General features: G+C 29.3%; 1 long non-coding RNA gene across 1 annotated transcript; it reads left to right on the top strand.

Moving 5' to 3' along the window:
* Nucleotides 1-15,469: 15,469 nt before the first annotated feature.
* On the top strand, nucleotides 15,470-18,338 carry LOC123293397. The gene is made up of 3 exons (XR_006535012.1): nucleotides 15,470-15,620; nucleotides 16,890-16,978; nucleotides 18,259-18,338. It is a non-coding gene; the product is annotated as an uncharacterized LOC123293397 (long non-coding RNA).
* The last annotated feature ends 4,281 nt before the right edge of the window (nucleotides 18,339-22,619 follow it).

Genomic DNA, 22,619 nt, shown 5'->3' with positions numbered 1-22,619 from the left:
GTTATGAATAAAATTAATGAACATTGGCAATGAAAATATTCGTATCACGGAAATGTAATAAAATGCTTTAAACATATCGTAAAAGATGAGATTTATACGTCAATTTGTCTAGTTAAGTGATTGAGCGCACCATGATTATAATAATCTTCGGATAAAGTCGGATCGCTGCCCCTCTCAACCCTGCCATCACACTACCGGTCATACTGGTGACAGCATAACCAACCTATTATGAATTTACTTTTTATTGATAAGAAAGTTATATTTCAAAATATTATCCATGACAATTTCTTTAAAAAACTTACGAGTTCTTCCATAAGGTACTGTGTTAAAAATAACAATTTTAAAATAATTCACAATTTTGTCCCGTAACAGGCCCGACAACTGTGTTTATTGTGATCAAAGGATTTTGAACTAACATTTACTTAGTCTTTGATGAGATATCATGGAGCACTTTATCAGGCTTAGTAGCGGAGAACTGCCTGATAGTTGCGAACGAGATATCCCAGAAGATAATGCACTTCTGCTTCATAACAAAAGACTCGCCTGGAACAAATGACAGGACTTGTGTGGGGTCCACTGCATATGTGTGTCTCAGGAAGTAGTACAGCACACTAAGGATGTATGTAGGTAGTCGAGGCATAAGAAAGACATGCCGAGATGAGGTCCATCAGCGTATCCGGCTGAGATTTGCACAGTCTACACATAGTGGTGGAGATTGTTTCCTAAAATATATACTTTTGTTGTGTTAACGTAGCTATCATACCATCAGGGGCAACGATGATAAAAGTGATTTGAGGGAAAAGACTCAATAAATAATTTTTATTAAAATTATTCGCGTATTTAAAAAATGAATGCATCATTAGATTTCTACATGGCTATCATTTAAAGTATTGCCACCTAATTCATATTAATGATATTTAAAACAGAATTAATTTAATATTAACTATTTTATTTCAGTAAAAAAGTCACGGATATCATCAGTAAAAGACTTAACAGCTACAAGTTCAGAAGTGGAAAGTCAAAATCATATAATTGATAAATATACAAAATCGACTTGTTCTACATGTTCTAAAAAATCATTACCATCACTTGACAAGGTAAATATATACATATATTTTTTTTTGTACCAATCTTTCAAAAACTCTTAGCTACTTACTATTTAAACGTTATTTAGTAATTTTTATGAATTATTATTCTAGAATTCTAAGATATTAAAATCTAGACTTTTAGACACCTTGAATTTGACACCGTCTAAGGGCTTTCCGGCTCGGCGGTTCAAATGAATATATTTTCCTGTTAGAATATTTTTCGGTGTATTAATAACAAAAAATTGCTAATAAAAAACATTTTTGGTCGTAAATATTTTTCTTGTATTAAAAAAATATTCATAAAAATAGAAATTGTAGTCAAAATTTAAAGTTTGTAGCAATATTCAACTTTTACATTTAATATTTAATATCATATTTCGAAAAAATGTTGCAAATAGAAAATATTCATGTTTTGAAAAAAAAAAGTTTCTAATTCAAAGTTTTCTTCTATCTCTTACCTGTAACGAAATCTACTATACTTTCAACTGACCTTCAAGGGCCAGGGTCTGTTTAATCCAAGTATTTTATAGAATACTCACCTTGGATATTAACAAGTTTTCCTTGAAACATTTTTCTATATTTGATTTAACATAATTTTAGCAGAAAGTCCTTTATTAAAGGGTGATTAGGGTAATGGGGGACATACTGTATAGACAGAATAATGAAAGACTATAAACAAATACAAATTTATTCCTGTATATCATAAATATGTAAGGATGTTTGTTTCTTTATTGTTTGGTTTTTTGTTTATTTGTAATGCTTTCACGCAAAAACTACCGAATGGATTTGAATGAAACTGTACAACAATATAGCTTCTACAACAGAATAACACATGAGCTACAATTTACAAAGATATATTTATTAAAAAAAAATCATTTTGAACCATAAATTAAAGACTTCTGTAAAAAATTAAAATATAAAATGTAAAACAATTCAAAAAAAATTGAAAACTAAACTTTGCATATATTTCAGCTGTGTAAAACAATTCCTTCGAGTTTTATAGAAGGGGGATAAGTGAGATCAAGAAAGGCAGAGGCTATAAAGCGGTGGTTTTTACTTTAAAGCCCAGTGAAGCGGGCGGGTACCAAGCTAGTACTATTATATAAATATATATTATTATATAGTATATATTATAAACAAAAATATATTTATATTATTATATAAATATATATTTGTATTATTATTTTATTAAATATATATTTATATAATTATATATTTATATTGTAAAATAAATATTACAGGATGTAAGTTGGCTTGAAGCTCGGTAAATAAATTTAATCGAGGAAAAAGCACACATCCATCGATCTAAGTTTTTATAGATTCAATTAAAATCTCACTCCTTTCTGATTGATAATTGACAAACTTTTGATGTACGCTTAAAATTAGAAAGTTGTTCTTTATAAATATGCAAACATTTTTTTGTTAACCGAATAGTTTAAACAGTATTTGATTGCAAAAATTTAATTTCTTGTGCGTTTGTTCATTCAATTTGAACAAAAATTGTCTTTATAGAAAAACAAACCATTTTTATTGAATTTATTGGTAAGTTTTCTTCAAAGAGTGCCTAGATTTCACAGAAGCAATTATACGAAATAATAATTTTGATACGAAAAAACAATTTTGGGTAAATCTTTTCAGTTCGTTTTTGCTTAAACTGTACGGTTTGCGGAAAAATGTTTCGAACAAAAAATTTACCTTTTTAATCAATAACAACTTCCTAATTTAAGCTTGTGTCCATCTATCGATAACCAGTTATAGAGTAGAGTGAGCTTTTTATTGAGTTTGAAAATCTACATCATTAAATCTTGTAACTATAGTTAAGCTTAAATCTGGTAACTATAGTTAATGCAGGCGCTAGAAGCTGTTTTCAAGACACTGAATGGGTTTGGTCGAAATATCTTTCTAGTTTTTTGAACCGTAGCAATTTCTGATGGATTCAGACCCGTCTGCTTGATCTGTATGCTATTAGCCGCACTGAATGCTTGATTAATTTACAGAGCTGTAAAATGTACAAGTGTCTGAAAAAAAAATAGCCAAGCGCTTAGTAAACAAACCAAGCGCTTAGTTCAAGCAAAGTCAATTTTAGTAAAAAAATTGTATTCCATTAAAGTATCCTGTTTTTTTCCACAGCCACGCTTACGTTATGAACCATCACTACATAACAATTCTTCACAGTATAATAGTAATAAATTATTTGATCACACAACAAGTTTCATCTTAAAATCAAAATCAAATACAGCATTAACAACAAAAGGATCAACAAGGATACAACAGAAGCCCTTTTTATTAATACAACAATCAACGGATGGTAGCTGTGATAAATGTTTTAAATCATTAACGTCAACGTCCACAAATATTGCAACATCGATCACAGATGATTGTACTACAGACACAACATACACATTTAATAGGCATGCAATAAGATCCAATTACATGGATCGAAGTATTGATGCCAAAAAAAAAGTAAGTAACTGTTACTTACTGACACTAGTGTGGTCTCAGTTCCCAAAATTATTTAGATGAATATATCTAAGGGTTTTTTGTAGTCAAAACCAGTTATAACGATATCGATTTTAACAACGAACCGATTATAATGACGAAATGGATGGATCCTACCCTAATACTATTTTTAACCTTATAAACTTATACCTTAAAGAACATGAATGATATACAGAATGTTCGATTTACATCTAGGCATATAAATATCACGAGTATGACAGAATACATGCGTTAAGCAAGTGAGGGGTATTGTATACATGTGTTGAAGTTTCGATATGCTTTGAGATAGTTGAAAGACACTTGGAGAGTGGAAGGTCTATAGGTGTTATATGAACTTTTGCAACTTCATATAACACCTCTTACTTAGATGCATTGCTTAACGGATGTACTCTGTCAAACTCGTGATATTTAAATGCCTAGATGTAAATCGATCATTCTGTATGTGTTATTCTGAACAAATATTTAACAGGAGGCAACCTTGAGTAAAATATATGTGAGAATGGTGAGAAAAAAATTTTAGATATCAAATTTATTTATTCTACTTTAAAGCTTAAAACTGTCTACCGAATGCAATGCTTACATAAAAAAAAAAATTGTTTAACAGAAAAAATCAAGAAAAACTAGAAGAAAAAAATTGAGTTTAAGTTTTAAACTAGCAGAAGAAGCATTAATTTACTACCCAGGATGCAAGGTCGAAATTATCTTGTTTAAAATACTTTTAATGAACATTATAAATAATCTAGATAATCTAGGTAAGTACTAGGTGTTATTCGATGGAGGAATTGAAGTGTGGGTATTTGTTTAATGCTATAACAAGTTGTTTATTTTTTCAAGTGCTGTAAGCCGAATCAATTTATATTGATCTAAAGACTATTATTATGCGTATCATCACGTGGCTTGTGGTGATACGCATAAAAATTCATTCGATTTTACATAAAAAATATCTAACCTTTTCGAAATTAACAAAATTCGAAAATTAACAAAATTAAATAAACCCCTGACAAATTTTTCGAGTACAGAACGCTAAGCTTGCACTTGAAACATATCTAAGAATACTCTCCATTAAATTTACTTTTTCCTTAGAGCCTTCTACAAACTGAACCGATTTTGAGGATCATGCCAATTTATTTTGTCCTGGGTACGGAACCCTAAACTCGCACTTTAAACATAGCGTAGAACACTTTCAATTAAATTACCTTTCAAACGAAACCAAAAAAATCAAAATCGGTTCATTCTTTTGGGCGCTACGATGCCACAGAAAGACAGACACACACACACACACACACACATACTCACATAGATGTCAAGCTTATATCATCTTTTTTTTTGGTTCGTGGATTAAAAATAGGGCATTTAAAGCCGCATACTATCTAATATAATATTCTCCTGACAACATAGGTAAGTAGTGTACTCTCCATAATCCATATTTACAGATATACTTATGTCTTCTTGTACATAATTTAGATTTAAAACATTTATAATTGTTTCTCTTTTCTCAGAAATCATAGAATAAAAATAAATAATTCATCTTAAATTTAATATTATTTTTAATTAAGAAGATTTTTTTTTCATGAATATTATGAGCATTAAACAGTTTTTTAATGATTTGAACAATAGTATAGTAATTTGGTAGTTTTATCCCGCAAGTTTTCCAGGAGTTTTGTAAATGGGTGATTTTATAGATTTTGAGGTGCTCTTTTCGAGTTTCCACTTTGCTAACTCGTATCTTTGTCGAAAAGCAGTTTTTGGACAAAATCTCCTTACCGATTCATTTTACGAGGAAAATATCCATAAACAAAATTAAAGTAGAAAAAATTTCCTACAATTTATGTCTTCACAATAGTTTCAACGTACGAGCACCACAAAGATTTACTTATTACGCTTTTTCGCAGAATAATTCGTTACCACAGCAACTTGAGGTAGAGTAAACATTTTTTTCCAATAATTACTATATCGCTTTGAAAAAACCATTCGGTAGATAATTTTAAGCTCTAAAACTTTTCTACTAACAATTTTTATGCAGGGTATCAAGTTCTTGGTTGGAATCGAAAAACTAAAAGTACTTTTTTACGTTTTTTTGTTAGTTAAAGATTGAAAAATAAATCAAATTCGTTCACTTCAATTTTTTTTTCATTGTAATCATCGAAATACAAATTTTACTTATGAAAACGCAGCTGCCAGCTGCTAGGCATCGAAAAATTATTTCAATCATATTATTTTCAAACTTTTTTTATATTCTATATCTTTCATCTATACAAATTTTATTTTTCCACTATCTGGCGATTTCCTTAATATGTTATAATTATTTCTGGTCTAAATACTTGGTTATTATTGACATTAAAATTCTTTGTAGCCACTTAAGTATCAATTTGTAACTACCCAAATAAAAATCTAATAACAATCAAATAATAATAAATTTTAAATTTTTTTAATTACACTTTTTTTTATCAAAATGAATTTTCTTTGTCCTGTAGGTAATCCGAATGTTATTTGTAATTGTTGCGGAATTTTTCATCTGCTGGACACCAATACATGTATTAAATACTTGGTACTTATTTGATCCAGTATTTATTTATAAAAATGTCGGTCCTACTGGAATATCCTTAGTACATTTACTGTCATATATCAGCAGTTGTTGTAATCCAATCACATATTGTTTCATGAATCGTCGGTTTCGTCAAGCATTTCTCAATGTATTCTATTATAACAGCATAAGGTGAGTAAATAATTTTATATTTGATTTACCTTTACAGCTAACTGCATATCAATTAATTACAAAAATAATATCAACAAACAAATTACTTAAATTCCAAAAAATAAAACAGTAATATAAAAATATGCATAACAGTGACAATATTTAACATAGATAAAATAATAGTAATTAAATATGGAGACAAAAATAATCAATCCCTATATATTATAAATGTGAAAGTAAGTAATTTAAAACTTTGTTGATTTTCTCAAGGATGTCGTGGTCAAAGCTAGACCAAAATGAAATGAGACCACACGGGAAGCACCAGCTTTCAAACAGATAATCATCAGAATCGGTTCACTCAGTCAAAAGTTCTGAGGTAACAAACATAAAAAAAAAATACAGTGGAATTGATTACCTCCTCCGTTTTTGTTTGGAGTCGGTTAAAAAATAAACAACTTTTTTTGAAACATTTTTTTGTAAATCATCCAAATTCAATTTCGGAATGAAAACCTTAACTCCCAAATAAAATGTTGATAAATATAATAGTCATGTTTTAAACTCAAAACTAACAAAAATTTCAAAACACGACGTTCATTTTGCAACACCGTATAATAAGTATTTATATAAAAATTTAAAACAGTATTTTGGTACAGTTTTCGACGCCATCAAACTTTACATATTTTTTGATAATTATTATATTCACAAAATGTGAATACTCTAGAATTTAATGTACATATTGGAAAAGTTTTTATCGACAATATGGAAATGAGAAAATGATATTTTTTATATCTTTCGATACGTAATATAATAATAAAGTTATAATTGATAAACATTAACTATACGTTTGATTTATGCCATATAATTGGGTTTTGATATTGCTATTTTATTTCAATTATTTATTATAAATACAGTCAAACCTGGGTAAGTGAGAACTGGATAAGTGAGAAAACTCTATAAGTGAGAGTAATAGTCAGGACCCGTCATTTTAAGCTCCCAAAACCTCTATTAGGGAGAAACAGAAACCTCTATAAGAGAGAGTCGTTTTTCCCTCATGGACCTCCGTAAGTGAGACTGCTACTTATTTATACTTCTATAAGCGACAGACATATGTACATAATGTTGTGCATATTTTGCACATAATTTTATCATATTACATATTTACTACATTCGTAATTGCTGCGTATCTCTATAAGAGAGAAACGATACCCATGTACCTGCATTAGCGAGAAACTCGGGTTAGTGAGAAACCTCTATAAGCGAGAATGAGATTGCACTCCCTTGAACTCTCGCTTATCCACGTTTGACTATATTATTAAAAATTCTCCAAGAAAACTTTTTTAAAAGCTGCGTATAATTATTTATAAGTTAATTAAAATGAATAAAATTTAAATAAATACTTAAAATTTAAAAAAAAAATACGTTTTTGAAAATAGCTTAACTAAAAGGTAGAAAATAATTTCTATAAGTTCAAAAAAAAAATAGAGTGATTAAGAAAAAAAATATTTTATCGTAAAAAATCGTGGAGTACTAGATTTCAATTAAATTGAAAATATTCTATTGACAAATTGATTGATTTTTTACCAATTTGGTAAAAGTTCAATCAACAAAATAAAAAAATTCAATCAAAAGTTCTACTCTTTATTTTTGCTAATAGTATTTTTCAGTTTTTTAAACTATTAATATTATGGACTGTTATCTGCGCTTCCACCAGAATTATATGAATTATTTATATTACAAACTTATTAATGTTTGTCGAATATGCACTGTTCGAGAAGTAATAAACTTTAATACGGCAATAACTAATTCCATTTTTTTTAAATATATCTTTATAAATTATAGCTCATGTGTTTTTCTGATGTATGAGCTATATTGTTGTACAATTTTATTCAAATCCATTCGCTTCGTTTTTGCGTGAAAGCGTAACAAACAAACAAATACAAGTTTTGAGCACATTTTCTTAAAACTATTGCCGTATTTGCCGGCGCAAGTAAAAACAAGATTGATCCTACAGACCCAAGACTCAATTGACATATGCTGCATATGCATTTACGAACTCGACCTCACTTTTTACGTCCTGAGTACGCTATAAAAAGCTGTGTTTCAACTTGATATCTTTTTTCGTTTTTGAGTTATCTTATTGACAGACAGACGGACAGACGGGCAGACAACCGAAAATGGACTAATTAGGTGATTTTATAAACACCTATACCAAAATTTTGTTCATAGCATCAATATTTTTAAGCGTTACAAACTTGGGACTAAACTTAGTATACCTTGCGTATTGCATATACGCATGGTAAAAAAATTTGAACACTTTTGGTTATTAATAATATAAAATAAATTTTGTACATATTCATTATATAAGGCAAAATTATACCGAAATTGAATAATCGAGAAACAAACAAAAATTATCCTACTTTTATGTTTCCGACCCTCATAGCTCGAGTCTGCCATTAATTTTGTCTCTCATCTCAGTATAGTATCGAAAAATGTGAAAAAAATATTTTTTTCAATTTTCTCGAAAATAACGATAAATACAAAAAAAGTTTTATACTAAATATTTGTGAAAAATATTTATATTCATTGTACAAATTAAAAAAGTTTTAAGCACCGTCGGATTGATTATTTATAGGTTGTTTAAATGTATCAATTTTTTTTTCAAAATTTTAATTCGCAATTAAAATCCAGTTCAATTAAAATAAAAATTTCTTTATAACGCATTTGTGATATTATGTTCTATTATTTAGCCCTCGGTTAAAAAGAGGGTGTAATGTGTCTGTGTATCTATGCATCTGTGTATCTGTGTGCCTGTCTGTGGCATCGTATATCGTAAACGGGCGAACCGACTTTGATCTTGAGTGTTCTAAGCTATGTTCTTAGCTGTATATATAAACCTTTAAAAAGATCTATATCTTGAAATAAGCAAACATGTAGACCAGAAACTCCGTTAAAAATTTACCGTTTTCCAAACCTCTGGCGTTTGCGAACAAGAAAATTTTGATAGATACTCAAAAATAGATATTCAAAAAGGAGAATAATCGTTCTTAGAATAAATTTTTTACAAAATGAAACCATGCGAAGATCATTTTTTAACAAAAACATGTTTTTATTAACTCGCCTTGGTATGTCCGGGTGGAATTATGTAATTGATTTTAAACTTCCCCATGAGCTGGAAACTTGAAATTTGGGCCATAGCTCAGAAGTGGATGACAATACATTCACATAACCCTAAAAAGCAGAAAAAATATTTTAAAATATTTTTAATGTATCATGTTTTTTTTAGAACGGACTAAAAAGCAAATGCGATCCCCATTCTATATGATGCACCTATTACATCGGTAAAATCATCGAGACTACTTTTAGTTGAATTCCCCTTGGAACAGTCTCTCATTAGTAATTTTCTATGTGAATATTTACGAAATGTAGACTAAGTAATCAAAATTATTAGTTATTTTATAACATACATATTATACAGAATGTTCGATTTACATATAAGCATATAAATATCACGAGTAAGGCAAAGTACACGCGTTAAGCAATGCATCCAAGTAAGAGGTATTATATGAAATTGCAAAAGTGACTTGTAGTTATATCGTGGCTTATCTGTTGTAGTTCATCTATTCAACCAAGAGACTCCCACTCTCCAAGCGCCTTACAACTATCTCAACGCATATCGAAGCTTCAACACATGTATATAATACCTCTCACTTAGATGCATTGCTTATTGCATGTATTCTGTCATACTCGTAATATTTATATGCCTAGATGTAAATCAAACATTCTGTATACCAATACCATATAATATAGTGATCAAGTGATTTGTATTCATGTCATTTCTCCCTTGGTAGAACTAGACAATTTCTCCAATCACCCACAAGATATCGATTGATATAATAATTTTTGAATATAATATGCATAATAAAAATTTATGCATATTTTACTACTTTTTTTTTAAATATATAGGTATTGGTTCCAATCATATAATTTGATCATTATGATTATTGGTTGTCGTTAACTTTAACTTGACTGTAACCAACAAATGGCTTTCAATTTTTTATAGACTGTTTCAAAGATAAATGGGTGAGGAGTAGCGTTGAGTTTTAAATCCGTTTTATAACTCCTATAAAATGTGTTGAAATTTGCTATGTTCGGTTGTATACTAGGCGGATCGATGTTATAAAAACGGCGGTGGATTTCGCAAATTTGTAAGGAACTTTATCGACGTTTGTAAGGCATTCCGAAAATGCGCATTTCTTTAACAGACCCACAATATCAATGTTCTATCCAACTAAAAAATGTTTTATTTGAAAATTTTTTCTTTATCTGACTAGCCTTGGAAGACAGATTTCATTAAAAAGTTAAGTAGTCCCGGGTTATACTGTTTACAGTATGTTTTCTAAAACATTTCTAGCGGAGAATCAATGTTTAATAAATTAATAAAATATTTACTAAAACAAGTGAAAACAAAAAATTGACTGAGTTAATTATTGAAATACCATGTACAGACAGTGTTGATGACGAAATTGTTTGTTTTTTGACGACTCGTAAGTAAAGAAAGATATCCAATTTTAGATAGCCATATATTTATTCATAAATGATTTTCCCATATAAAACATACTATAAAATTTTCATCTAATTTGCGCTCTCGTGGGTAAACAGTGATGTTAACAAAAAAATATTTCAAACAAAAGTTTTTATATTTGAACATTTGTTCTATCTCTAATGGTTTGCAAGATGGGCCCTTCGGACCCAAGACCCAATTAACCTATATTACTCATTTTCGAACTTGAATACGTCCTGAGTACGCTGTAAAAATTTCAGCTTGATATATTTTTTCGTTTTTAAGTTATCGTGATGACAGACGACAGACAGACAGACAACCATAAATGGATTAATTAGGCGATTTTATGAACACCTATACCAAAATTTTGTTGGTAGGATCAACATTTTTAAGCGTTACAAACTTGGGACTAAACTTAGTATACCTTGGTGTGCTTCATATACATGGTATAAAAATATACACATACAAATGCTATAGGTTATGTATGGTATTTGTTTGATGTCATTCAACAGTGGAGATATTGTGATGAATACAACATGATAACATTTATTAATTGATAATGTTCTGTGAATCTCTTGGAAATGTTTAGTTGTGTCAAACAAGCCGATGATCTAACAGGTAAACACATTATAACAAGCAGACATTTAATAGTTGCTTGTAATAAATAGTTTGTATGCATACCTACACGTACATTACAAGTACTCCACTATTTATTTTTATTTCTTTAGCAATGTGTATAGTTAATAATATAGTAATTTGTATTCGCTCCGTGCGTGAGTTTCGTTTCCATGGTAACGATACACTACTTTAATTATAGAATTGTATGGATGCATATATAATTGTATGGATTGCATTTAAGACTTACATTTAAAATTTAATATTATTGTCTCACAAATTTAAATAAATAATTATGATAATTTACATTTGAAAAATAATATTTGTTCAATTTGATTTCTTATTTTCACAATTTTTAATGCATTAAGTTTAATTAATTCGTGTTTTTCAATAATTTTAATTTGACATTTCTATAACATTAACATGTAAAGAATTGCAAATTAGTCATAACAGCCCCCTTTAACTCCAAAATTTTTCACTGGAAGCGCTGGCATCGATTTTATTGTACCTACCATGACTACGCACACAACGAATACCTTAATAACACTATTTGTACAGTTAAAGATGTTACAAATAAAGGAAAATGAAAGAAACCGCTCGCATTTTTCTAAAATCTCATGGAATATGTTTCTTAGGTGTTCAATATCATTAGTAATGCATGAGTCAGTAGCGCAAATGTTATTTGTTAATAAACAATAAATTGTTAATTCGATGGAACGCCGAACGGTTAATGCTATAGTTGGCTTACAGATTTAATAAATATTCAACTTGAATTACGTATACATTATTCATGTATAATAGCTTTCGATTATTTGACAAACACTTAACATTTACGTCATACAAGTTGCCTAATTACTAATTTTTAAGTGATATTTAACAATGATCGTTCCATTTAATTAAAAATTTATTATTTGTTAACAAATAGAAACATTTGCCCCACTAACTCAACTCTGGATGACCAAATGGAAAACAGAATGTGAAAATAATTCTGCCATACCAGAGTCGATAGCTCCTCTCATTGAAGCATGCGACTAAGATTTGTGGCGTAACTCTTCCGGCCAGCGTAGCTACCGCAGGGAGATCGTTTTCTACAATTCATGGGGTAAAATCTTGATTGCGTGCCCCAATGGGACAGGAAAGATTACTTTTCTAAATATCTGGAAATCGATGATATTATCAACGCTAACGCGAAAAAAACCGAAAGCCTGAATTTGTTATTTTAGTAAAGAACCGAATTAAAATTATTTAATGTAAAATGTATATTGGCGTTTAATTTAATTTGGGATTGTAAAAATTTCATCAAAATTGGTTAAGTAATTTAGAGTATAAATGTGACACTGTGATGTGTAAACAAACAGACACATTTACTTTTGTAATTTTTGTGATTCAATAAACTAATATTTACAGGTTTATTAAATTACAAATAAATACAAAATCTTGGCCAGGGCGTCATATATTTTGTAAACATCTCCTTTGTAGGAATGCATTATATCCATCATAAGCGAGTTTATCGTCCGATTCGCATTTGTCCAATTTTGGATCAGCGCTTGCCATTCAGTAGTTTTCGAAATAGTCTAGTGGAGCGAGTAAGCAACTGCTAGCGCGTGATGTTAAGCCTATAACATTCTCTGGGCTATCCAACACTAAAAGAATTTTTCAATTCGAACTAGTAGTTCCTGAGATTACAACAAAACAAACACTCTCTTCAACTTTATAATATTAATTAAGAGTTAGTTCATTCAATATATTTACAGTTTCTATAATATATTTACAAAGTTCATACAATATTATTTACATATTATTCTTTACATTGGAATTTTTATTAAATTTTTATGTACAAATTATTTTATTGGAATTTTTATTAAAAATGAGAGCTTTAGAATGAAATAATCTGTAGTTGACCAAATCGACAAATAATTAATAATGTGCAAATGTCTTCAGAATTTGGCTTTACTATCTTTAAAGTTTATTTGGTGAACACAAAAATTGCGTTCGCTTAAGTGATTTCTAGGTTAGAAAATGGTCCTTGTTTAAAATGACTAATGGGCCATAAAATCTAAAATATTCAAAACAGGTAACTTTTCTTATTTGTAGGCAACTGCTTGTAGTAATTTAAATAAAAACTAAAAAAATTCTTAAAATGATTGAGTGAGCTACTCATCCTAGAAAACTGACTGTCTAGCCCAAAACAATTTCCCAGCTACACCAATGCAAATAATTGTTTCCAATTTTAGCTTAAAAGATATGTTTATGCTAAAGTTAAAGAAAGAAGTGAAAATTATGTACTGTAAGTTGTACCGATATATTATTTGAACTAGTTAAAACAAATTTTAATTCTATCGGACCTTTTTCGGTATTTTAATAAATTTTTTAGAAAACACACAAAACTCCATCATTCAAAGTAGTAAGCTCAAAAACGCCATGCACTGTACAAAAAAAGTTCGAAATTCTGAGCTAGGCCCTCTCAACACGATTTAAATTTAGATTTCAAAATAGTTTCCAAACTAGAAACAGTCGGTTTTCGGAGATGATTATTTAAAAATGGAAAACTATAGTCACAACTAAAATAATTTAGCATCTGACAGACCACTAATACTTATCAGTACTAATAAGCAGTGGTGGATATAAGGAAAAAGTCTACGTTAATCACCTTGGTGCCCCTCTTGTGACGTCCTTTCCTACAAATTTGTCTACTTCCCTTTTTTTTAACCTTAATAAACTTCGTGTCCCCTTGTCGTGCCTCTCATACAAATTTTACATTCCCCCCTTTTTTTTAAATGCATTTTGAACCCTCTTGAGGTGCCCTACTTCGGGGCCCAGTGGACAACTGCTACTTTGTCAACCCGTAAATTTGCCACTGCTAATAAATATGCTCTTAGTCAGAGAGCCCAACCTGATTTTCTTAGGTGTCATGAAGACTTTATGAAGGATCTGATATATCATAGTTTGTGTTCCCCTCTCAGTAACGTAGTGAATATCGTGAGTTCAGCTTGCGTCAAGGTCTCCGAATATCGACCTCAGTAGAATGCCTACTTTATTTTCCAATATTCTGAAAACTATTAGATAGATTTAATCATTTAGCCTTCTTAAATTTTATAACAATTATTTAACAAATTTGAAAGTTAATGCCCATAAATTGACAATTTTCAACAATCCTTCATGGTGATTACAATTATTTTAATTTCATAATTTCGATTTAAAGTTACCACCCGTTGTTCATTTATCTTTCAAGGATGTATAAGTACATTAATTTATAAGCTTTCAATTTAACGAACATTTTAGTCAAAATTGTATAATGATGTAAATATTATTAATAAATTCCAAAATGACAAAATTACATTTTTAATGTATGATTTTTTTAATCAAAATATTAATAATTTGACTGCCTATATCCTTAAATGCTTTATTAAAAATTCTTTAAAATAATAAAAGTTCGATGAAGAATTTATATATAATTTTCATATGTGATTCTTTTTAAAAACTATATCTATAGAGTAGATGAGAAGAATGTCATTAAAATTGCATATATTAAAGTATATATCTGTTATATGTTTCCGAGAGTTCAATCTATTCAAATAAAAAAGTAAGTTACGAGTAACCAAACACAATGATTTTTCAAATTTCGTTATTAAATCATTATCTCTATATCACAATAATAGAGGTATGCTATGAAAATTGTTGTTTGTGGAAGCAAATTTGGCTTTTTGGGTATAAGGGTATAAAACTTAAAAATAGTTAGTTTTAATTAATTATTAGAGATATTCCAAAGGAAATGGAGCTTGCAAATGCTTTAGTACTAATGATGAAATTTCGAAAAAATTTCTTCAATGTTCATCGATCCTACCTAATAGATGGCAAGAATGACCATATATGTATGTATGACCATATATGTATGCATGTATGCATATACATACACATATGTGTCTAGCCCTCTCTAGTGGTCTCAATTTAAATCCGATTTGAATAAAATTTGGTAGTGAAATAAAAAGTACTCTTCTTTTCAGAAAACTATGTTTATCAAACAAGGAGAAAAAACATCCAGCATGCCATCTAAATGATGAAATACGGAATTCAGATGTCTCCAGAAATTCAACAATGTTCATCGATCCAACGAGCAACATTGGTCGATCGGGTAAAAACGTGTTATAGCATTATCATACTGGTACTTACTACTTACACATATAAATCAATAGCAATAATATTTAGACAGCAAAGTTTAATTTGTAGATATTTATTTTATTCTATTTGCATGTTTACTTGTTTTTTAATCTTTAAACTTATACGTCTATCTATACAGTGAAATAAGTATTTTGCTTTATTTCGGAATATTGAGGGAAGCATCACTTTTTCTAAAACCTTTTGATACCACTCATTCATAGCTTCAAATAAAAAGTGATGTACATAAGAAAGTGATGTACACATTATTGTATGAAAAGCTCTTGAGAAGTGGGTATCAACCCTTTAACCCTTAGGGTGAATATCAAAAAAAAAAAGATAATATTTGAAATCGATAGCGAACTCATTTTAAGCAAAAAGTGTCCTTTTTCTAAAAATACCTATTTTTGGAGATATAAGCAAATGAAATTAATTTTCGATAAACATTTCATCCAAAAAAAAGATACGATTCGTCAAATTTTAAAGAAAATGTCGTCTTATTAATGGTTAGCATGTAAAATATTTTTTTAACCAATAGAAATTGTGGAATGAAAAACAAATTGTTGGTGATTCTCGCTTTTTTTTTATCGTTTACTTTCTCGACAAGCAAGGATTTTAATTTAGAATGTGCTTTCGGCCGAAAAAAAAGAAAAATAGTATACATCACACTGCGCGATATAATGCCCGAGGCGAATCTCAAACTTTCTGCCCTTGTAGTGTAATATACTATTTTATCCTCATATTTTTCTTAGTTTGAGAAATTGTCAAAATAAACCTTATAATATTTCTTACTAAAACTACTATTTGTATTTGAAAGGAGGGAGATAAAATTTCTCTTTGCAAAAAATTGCAGAAAGTTTTTCACATGTGTCGAATAAAACGAGGTCTTTATTGATACTGTTTAATATTTCGTTATAATTTTGATCGGAGGTTTTATTTGGTTTTTTGGTAAAAAAAAAAGATTTATTTGGTCAAATTTTCAACTAAGAAATTATTTTAGATTTTAGGACTAACAGACAACGTTAAATGGGTAAATATTTAGTTTTAGTTTACTTAAAGACGTTGCAAAAATATCAATAAAGTTAATCCCGTTTAAAAGGTATGATGTACGATTATTTTTTCCTAATAAGCATGCATGGTGGCAAGTGTAACACACAGAGGGAACACACACATAGTTTCCATCAAATAGTTTCTTTTTCAAACAATTTTCTGCTCTTAATCTATCCAAAAGAATTAATCAAGATAACACTAATAGTAATTTATTTTTATTTTTTAGAAATTATCACCTTAGAAAATGAAGACTTTGTTTAAGACATACCTATGAATCCAGGGAAGCAAGTTCGATATTCTCTGTAATTGAAACTGGTAAAATTATATTATCTATAATTAAAATTATAGTAAAATCCGTTTAAGGGAAATATCCATGTCCTAAACGTTTCTCTGTTCTTATATTGAAAAATAATAAAAGTACAATTTCTCAGCATATTCAAATATTTTATATCCTTCTCAGATCATTTTCTTAACTAATCAGAGAAGCAAGTTACTGAAGAGATTTCACTTGACCAAAATAAGTTCAATTTTTACACAAAAATTTGTGTACTGAAGCTACGTCAAAAATCCACAAAATTTCTATGTCTATAAATGGTATAATAAATTAGAAGAATATACAAGTTTTTCATTTTGTTCTAATACGATACACGTTTATTTCCACGAGTACTTGTAGTTTCTTGATAGTTTTGAATTAAATTGTCTATAAAAATGTTTCGATGTATTTGTAAAAATAATATTATTATAATACTCCAATAAGCTCCAATAAGCGAGGAGAAAAAGGATGAAATGTCTAAATTTTGACCTATAGCACCGATTTTGATGAAAATTTGGGATTAAGTTTTGTTTATCTGCTAGTTATAAAGTTATATGGTACCTTGTGGTGCTTTTGTCCAGAAGGAGGTAACCACCCCTTCTAAGGAATGGAAAAATATAAGTCTAAAATGACAAAGAAAATGCATAGAACAATAAAATCTAAGCAAAAACTGTCATTCAAGCATACTTCGAAAAGTAAATACTTTCCGAGTGGTTGGCGATTGAAATTCGGACTATTTAAGTGAAAAATTGAACGTTTTTTGAAAAAAGTATGTTGTACACTTTTTAAAGTACTATAAAAACCCTTGAAAATGAAAAAAGTTTCAAATCATTTGCACGAAAATTAACGGAATTATAATGAATAGAAAGTTTCTCGTACTTTTTTTAATGTTTTATTCAGCACAAAAACTGATGAATTTACCACGGGCACTAAAACTAACGCTTGTCAATTTCCAATTTACTTTATTAAGGGACTGAAAACATGCTCAAAAAGCTATTTTCAGCATATATTTATCCACCACTTAGAACGAGTGGTTACCACCGCTTGGGCAAAAGCATCACTAGGCACCATATCTTTGATCAAGAGGGTGAACAAAATTTAATCCCAAATTTTCAGGTCAATTGGAGGAATTTTCTCTGTTTATAACAAAAATGTGAGATATGTTATTTTTAAAACTATTTTTTTAACAAAAACAAATATATCTTTACTGGTTTATTTATAGTAATAACATTTATTAAAAGTTATCATAGACCTTCACATAATAACAATTATTTTTTTACAGATTTAATTGGAGTTTTTATCAACAAGATTATGCATGCATGGAAATTAACGTAATAACATCGAAATCTTAACTGCATTTTAGGCTGGTTTCTCATTTTCAGACATTTGTATAATGTAGTCTTATAAAAAATATACAAACTTATATTTGCCTGATGTTCTAATGGAATTTCTGATGTCTAACAGGTGTATGTAAAATATTTTCACTATCAGTTTTCATTAATGTGATTATTTTCTCCATTAGTGACGAAAAGTAATAAGAACATTGTTAAAAAGTAATAAGAACAAGAAAAATTGTTGTTTTCAATAAAAAACAAAAATTAAAATTTTTTTTTGTTAACTTAAGTTTTTCCTGATAACATATTCGTGTAAAATATTTGCTGTATTTTAAAAAATTTTTAAATGTAAAAAACTAAATACAAAATTCTTATTATCCCTACTTGGGGATAAACCGCATGCATAGTTGGTGGTGTCTCTACTTGAGGGTGAGAAAAGTCGAACGGTTCATCTGGTATTGTATATTTCTTATCACAATTTTTTACAAGATTTTCTTATACGAATGTCTGATCATAATTTACGATCAGCCTTATACAATTTTAATGTAGAATAAATAATAAAATGTTAATGTTCTTAAAATACCCTACAAGTCCAGTAATACGTAATAATGATGGTTTTTATTGATTTATGAATGGAATTAATTGTGGCTGACTGCATTAATACATATTTTCTTCCTCGAGGTCCGGAAAATTAAAATTTCACACAAGCTTGAAATTTTAAATATTCTTTTTCTTGTTATTCTAATAAGAAGTTAACTGAAGAAAGTATTTTGTCGTAATTTTAAAAATGCGACACCCTGAAAAAGCAATTGTCGAAGTATTAGACCACGAAGACCTAGCTATTTTCAGTATTCAGTAAATAAAATTCTTATCTGAGCATCATGAAAGAAAACACAGCATTTTCGACATTTATTCCAAGTAAGAAATCTTTCAAACTCAGCATGATGAAGCCACATACAAAGTTTTAACTGTATAGTAATCAATGAAAAGTGTCACTTATACATACTGTGGACTATAAATTCTGATTGTTCTTAAAATATTCTTAAAAAAATGATAATTGTACCTGTAAAATAAAATTAAAAGTATTTTTATTAAATGTTTAATTAAAATTATTTATTTTGTGTCTGGTTTATTGTGTTTCTTTTCCAAATGTTATTTTATCCAAAAGCCCAGGATTCCATTTCATATACAATAAATATTATTACAGTAAAAAATGTTACAAACATCGGCTAATAAAGGAAAATTAAGGAAACCGCTCGCATTTTGCTAAAATTTCATGGAATAAGTTTCTTATGTGTTAAGTATCATTAGTAAGGCATGAGTTCAACTTAAGTCAATGTTAAAGTTCACTTAAAAAATTGGTAAATAGGCAACTTGTATGACGTAAGTATTAAGTATTTATCAAAAAATCGAAAACTATTACACAAGTATTACGCATACGCAATTCAAGTTGCCTATTTATTAACTTTGTAAGTCAACTTTAACATTAACCGTTTCATTGAATTAACAATTTAATGAGAATAGAAACATTTGCACCACCAACTCATGCCTTATTAATGATATTGGACACCTAAGAAACACATGAGGTTTTAGCAAAATGAGAGCGGCTTCTTTCATTTTCCTTTATTTGTATCATCATTAATTGTACTAATAATCAAAAATCAATACTATTACTCCTATTTTGTTTACGAAAATTCTTGTAAGCGGGGCATTCTCTTTCACGTGGATTGGAAAGTTTTTGGTCGTTCCCGCTTCCCGCAAGATCCAATTTGATAGATACTCATTTTTTTTATTAGTCCGACAACTTGAAAATTACTATATTCTGCAATTCTCAAGCTGTCGAGCATCGAATTCCTAATTTAGTTAGAGTCGGTCAAACGATTTTGGCCTTTTATTTTCAATTAACTTCCTAATATGATAGAAAATTCGTTCAACTGACGAGTCCCTTTTGAAAGATCATTCTGATACCAACCCGACATCAGAGACTTTATTCGCTTGCTTTTATTCGCCCAAATTCCGAGACTCGACTGGTAAATCATTTTAAAATTAACTTGATACTAGTACTAGCCAACGTTTGATTGAAATTTCATTTGGCAATACTGGGTTTCTGCTAGCAGGCCATTCTGTTACCAACCCGATACTCATACCTACCTCTGTTTGATTGAAAATCCGTTCAAATACCAAGACTCAAGATACTTTTTTGAATATTGTCAAAACACTTGCTTAGAAAAATTGGAAATTTTTACAGTATGAGGTCAGTATTTTTCATACTTTAAGGTTTGGCGTGATAAAATACGAAAACCAGCGGTATCGTGCAATACCCTATACAAAAGACATTGCGAATGATAAATTTTAATCTATTTTCTATTCAAACTTCTATGTATCACCGTCTATTACATGGTAAAGATTCTCATCATTTGCTTCATCGGTTTCTGTAAAGTGAAATTAAAATTAGCAAATCAAGTCAATTATTCAAAGTCTATTCTATAACTACTTAATTACCTGGAGATTTCTCAATCAAATTCAGTTTGGAAAAAAATAGTGTATTGAATTCTACGAAAAATTTTCGATTTTTTACATGTATTGGTTTGCTGCATCTTGGCTTTGGTCCGAAAAATATAGACAGACTAGACTATCACCGAAAGATAATTTTTTTTTTAAATGAGCCCTACCCTCCAAGGGCTTTTCGGACAAAATTTGTTTATAACTTTTTATTTCGGAATAAAAAAAGGGAAAAAGCTTAGATTTTTCTCAAATATTTTGATATTACCTTTACACTGAAAATTTCGGGTGGAAGAGGACTCCCCAACTCTCTCCCTTACTACACAACTGCCTCTATATCGCTCTGTTCTTGTAATATTGGACATTTTGTATTGGCACTTAACCTTTACGGAAATGTAATAATAATAATAGTAGAGTATCAGTAATTGCCTGATTAGATAATCCTTTAAAACCCATTTGCATACCTTATGGTAAATTTGATAAATGAAATAATTTGTGTAATACAGGATGTTATGTACAACATTATGTAAAGTCGATGGCGTAGCCAAAACGCCTGCTATTTATTTTATAAACAAATCGAGTCTTTTTAAAAGTTGGTTTGCATTTGCATTCTTTAAATTTATATTTTCCTTCAAGAATCAAAAAATAAAAATAATAATTTAAAAAAACCATAGAAAAAAGGGTTCTCTATATTTGTATTCTCAATCGGGAGAAAATATTTTACATTCTGCCTGGTCAAAGCAACCGTCAAACCCTCCTGCCTGCAGAAACATAATTTTCTAATATTATCAAGAATAACATATATAAATTTCAAATTTCATCAAATACGGTTACCATCGTGGTAGCCGTCTGCCATTTCATTTTTAAGTATCAATAATAGTATATTTTGACACACCAAAACGGCAGCTTTCTTCAAATACATTTTTAGTGCGTCAAATTATCATACCATTCGCACCTGAGCTCCCACTATATTATCGGCAGGTACAACAGACTAAGGTAATTTTAGACTTTCATCAAATATGTGTCATCTGCGGTCTACTGGCTCTCTAGCTAATAGAACTAATCGGAAATTTTCATTTGGTTCCAATTCATGAATGGGATTGAATTGGAAATTTCATATTGGGTTCTATTGGATTGAATCGAATGATGCTATATTAGATTTTTTAACATAAAATTATTTTAATATTTCATGAAAACATCAAATAAAAATATTTAGAAAAACTACTCATGTGTCTTGAATGTTTTGATGTTGTTGTAAACAACAGGTTGTTTACCGATAATATGGTTTCTTATTAAAAAAGCTAGATAGAGTATTTTTAGCTGGAAGACCCAATATAGTATTCGTGATATTCAATATTTTAGTATAAGTAATGTCATCTCTAAGCACATTTTCACATTAACGGGAATTTGACAATCCAGCTAAGAAACACTCTATTTACCGATTTAAATTGGAACCTTTTTACAGCTCACTTTATAGACATAAAATGTTATATGGATGCATGCGATTATATAGGCTATAATAATATAGCGAGTATTAATGAACACAAGTTATAGCTAAATAACAACACTCCAATCCTCTGGCACAGACATAGACGTATATACCACTAGTTCGATTTACATCTAGGCATATAAATATTACGAGTATGACAGAATACATACGTTAAGCAATGCATCTAAGTGAGAGGTTTTATATACATGTGTTGGCCCCCACTCTCTGTAGGCACACAACAGAAGAACTGTTGTGTAGCTTAAACGACATCGAAGCCACGATACAAATCACTTTTGCAATTTCATATAACATCTATAA

Source organism: Chrysoperla carnea, chromosome 2 (genome assembly GCF_905475395.1).
Source record: "Chrysoperla carnea chromosome 2, inChrCarn1.1, whole genome shotgun sequence".
NCBI lineage: Eukaryota > Metazoa > Arthropoda > Insecta > Neuroptera > Chrysopidae > Chrysoperla > Chrysoperla carnea.
This window is presented reverse-complemented; position numbering and strand designations above follow the sequence as displayed.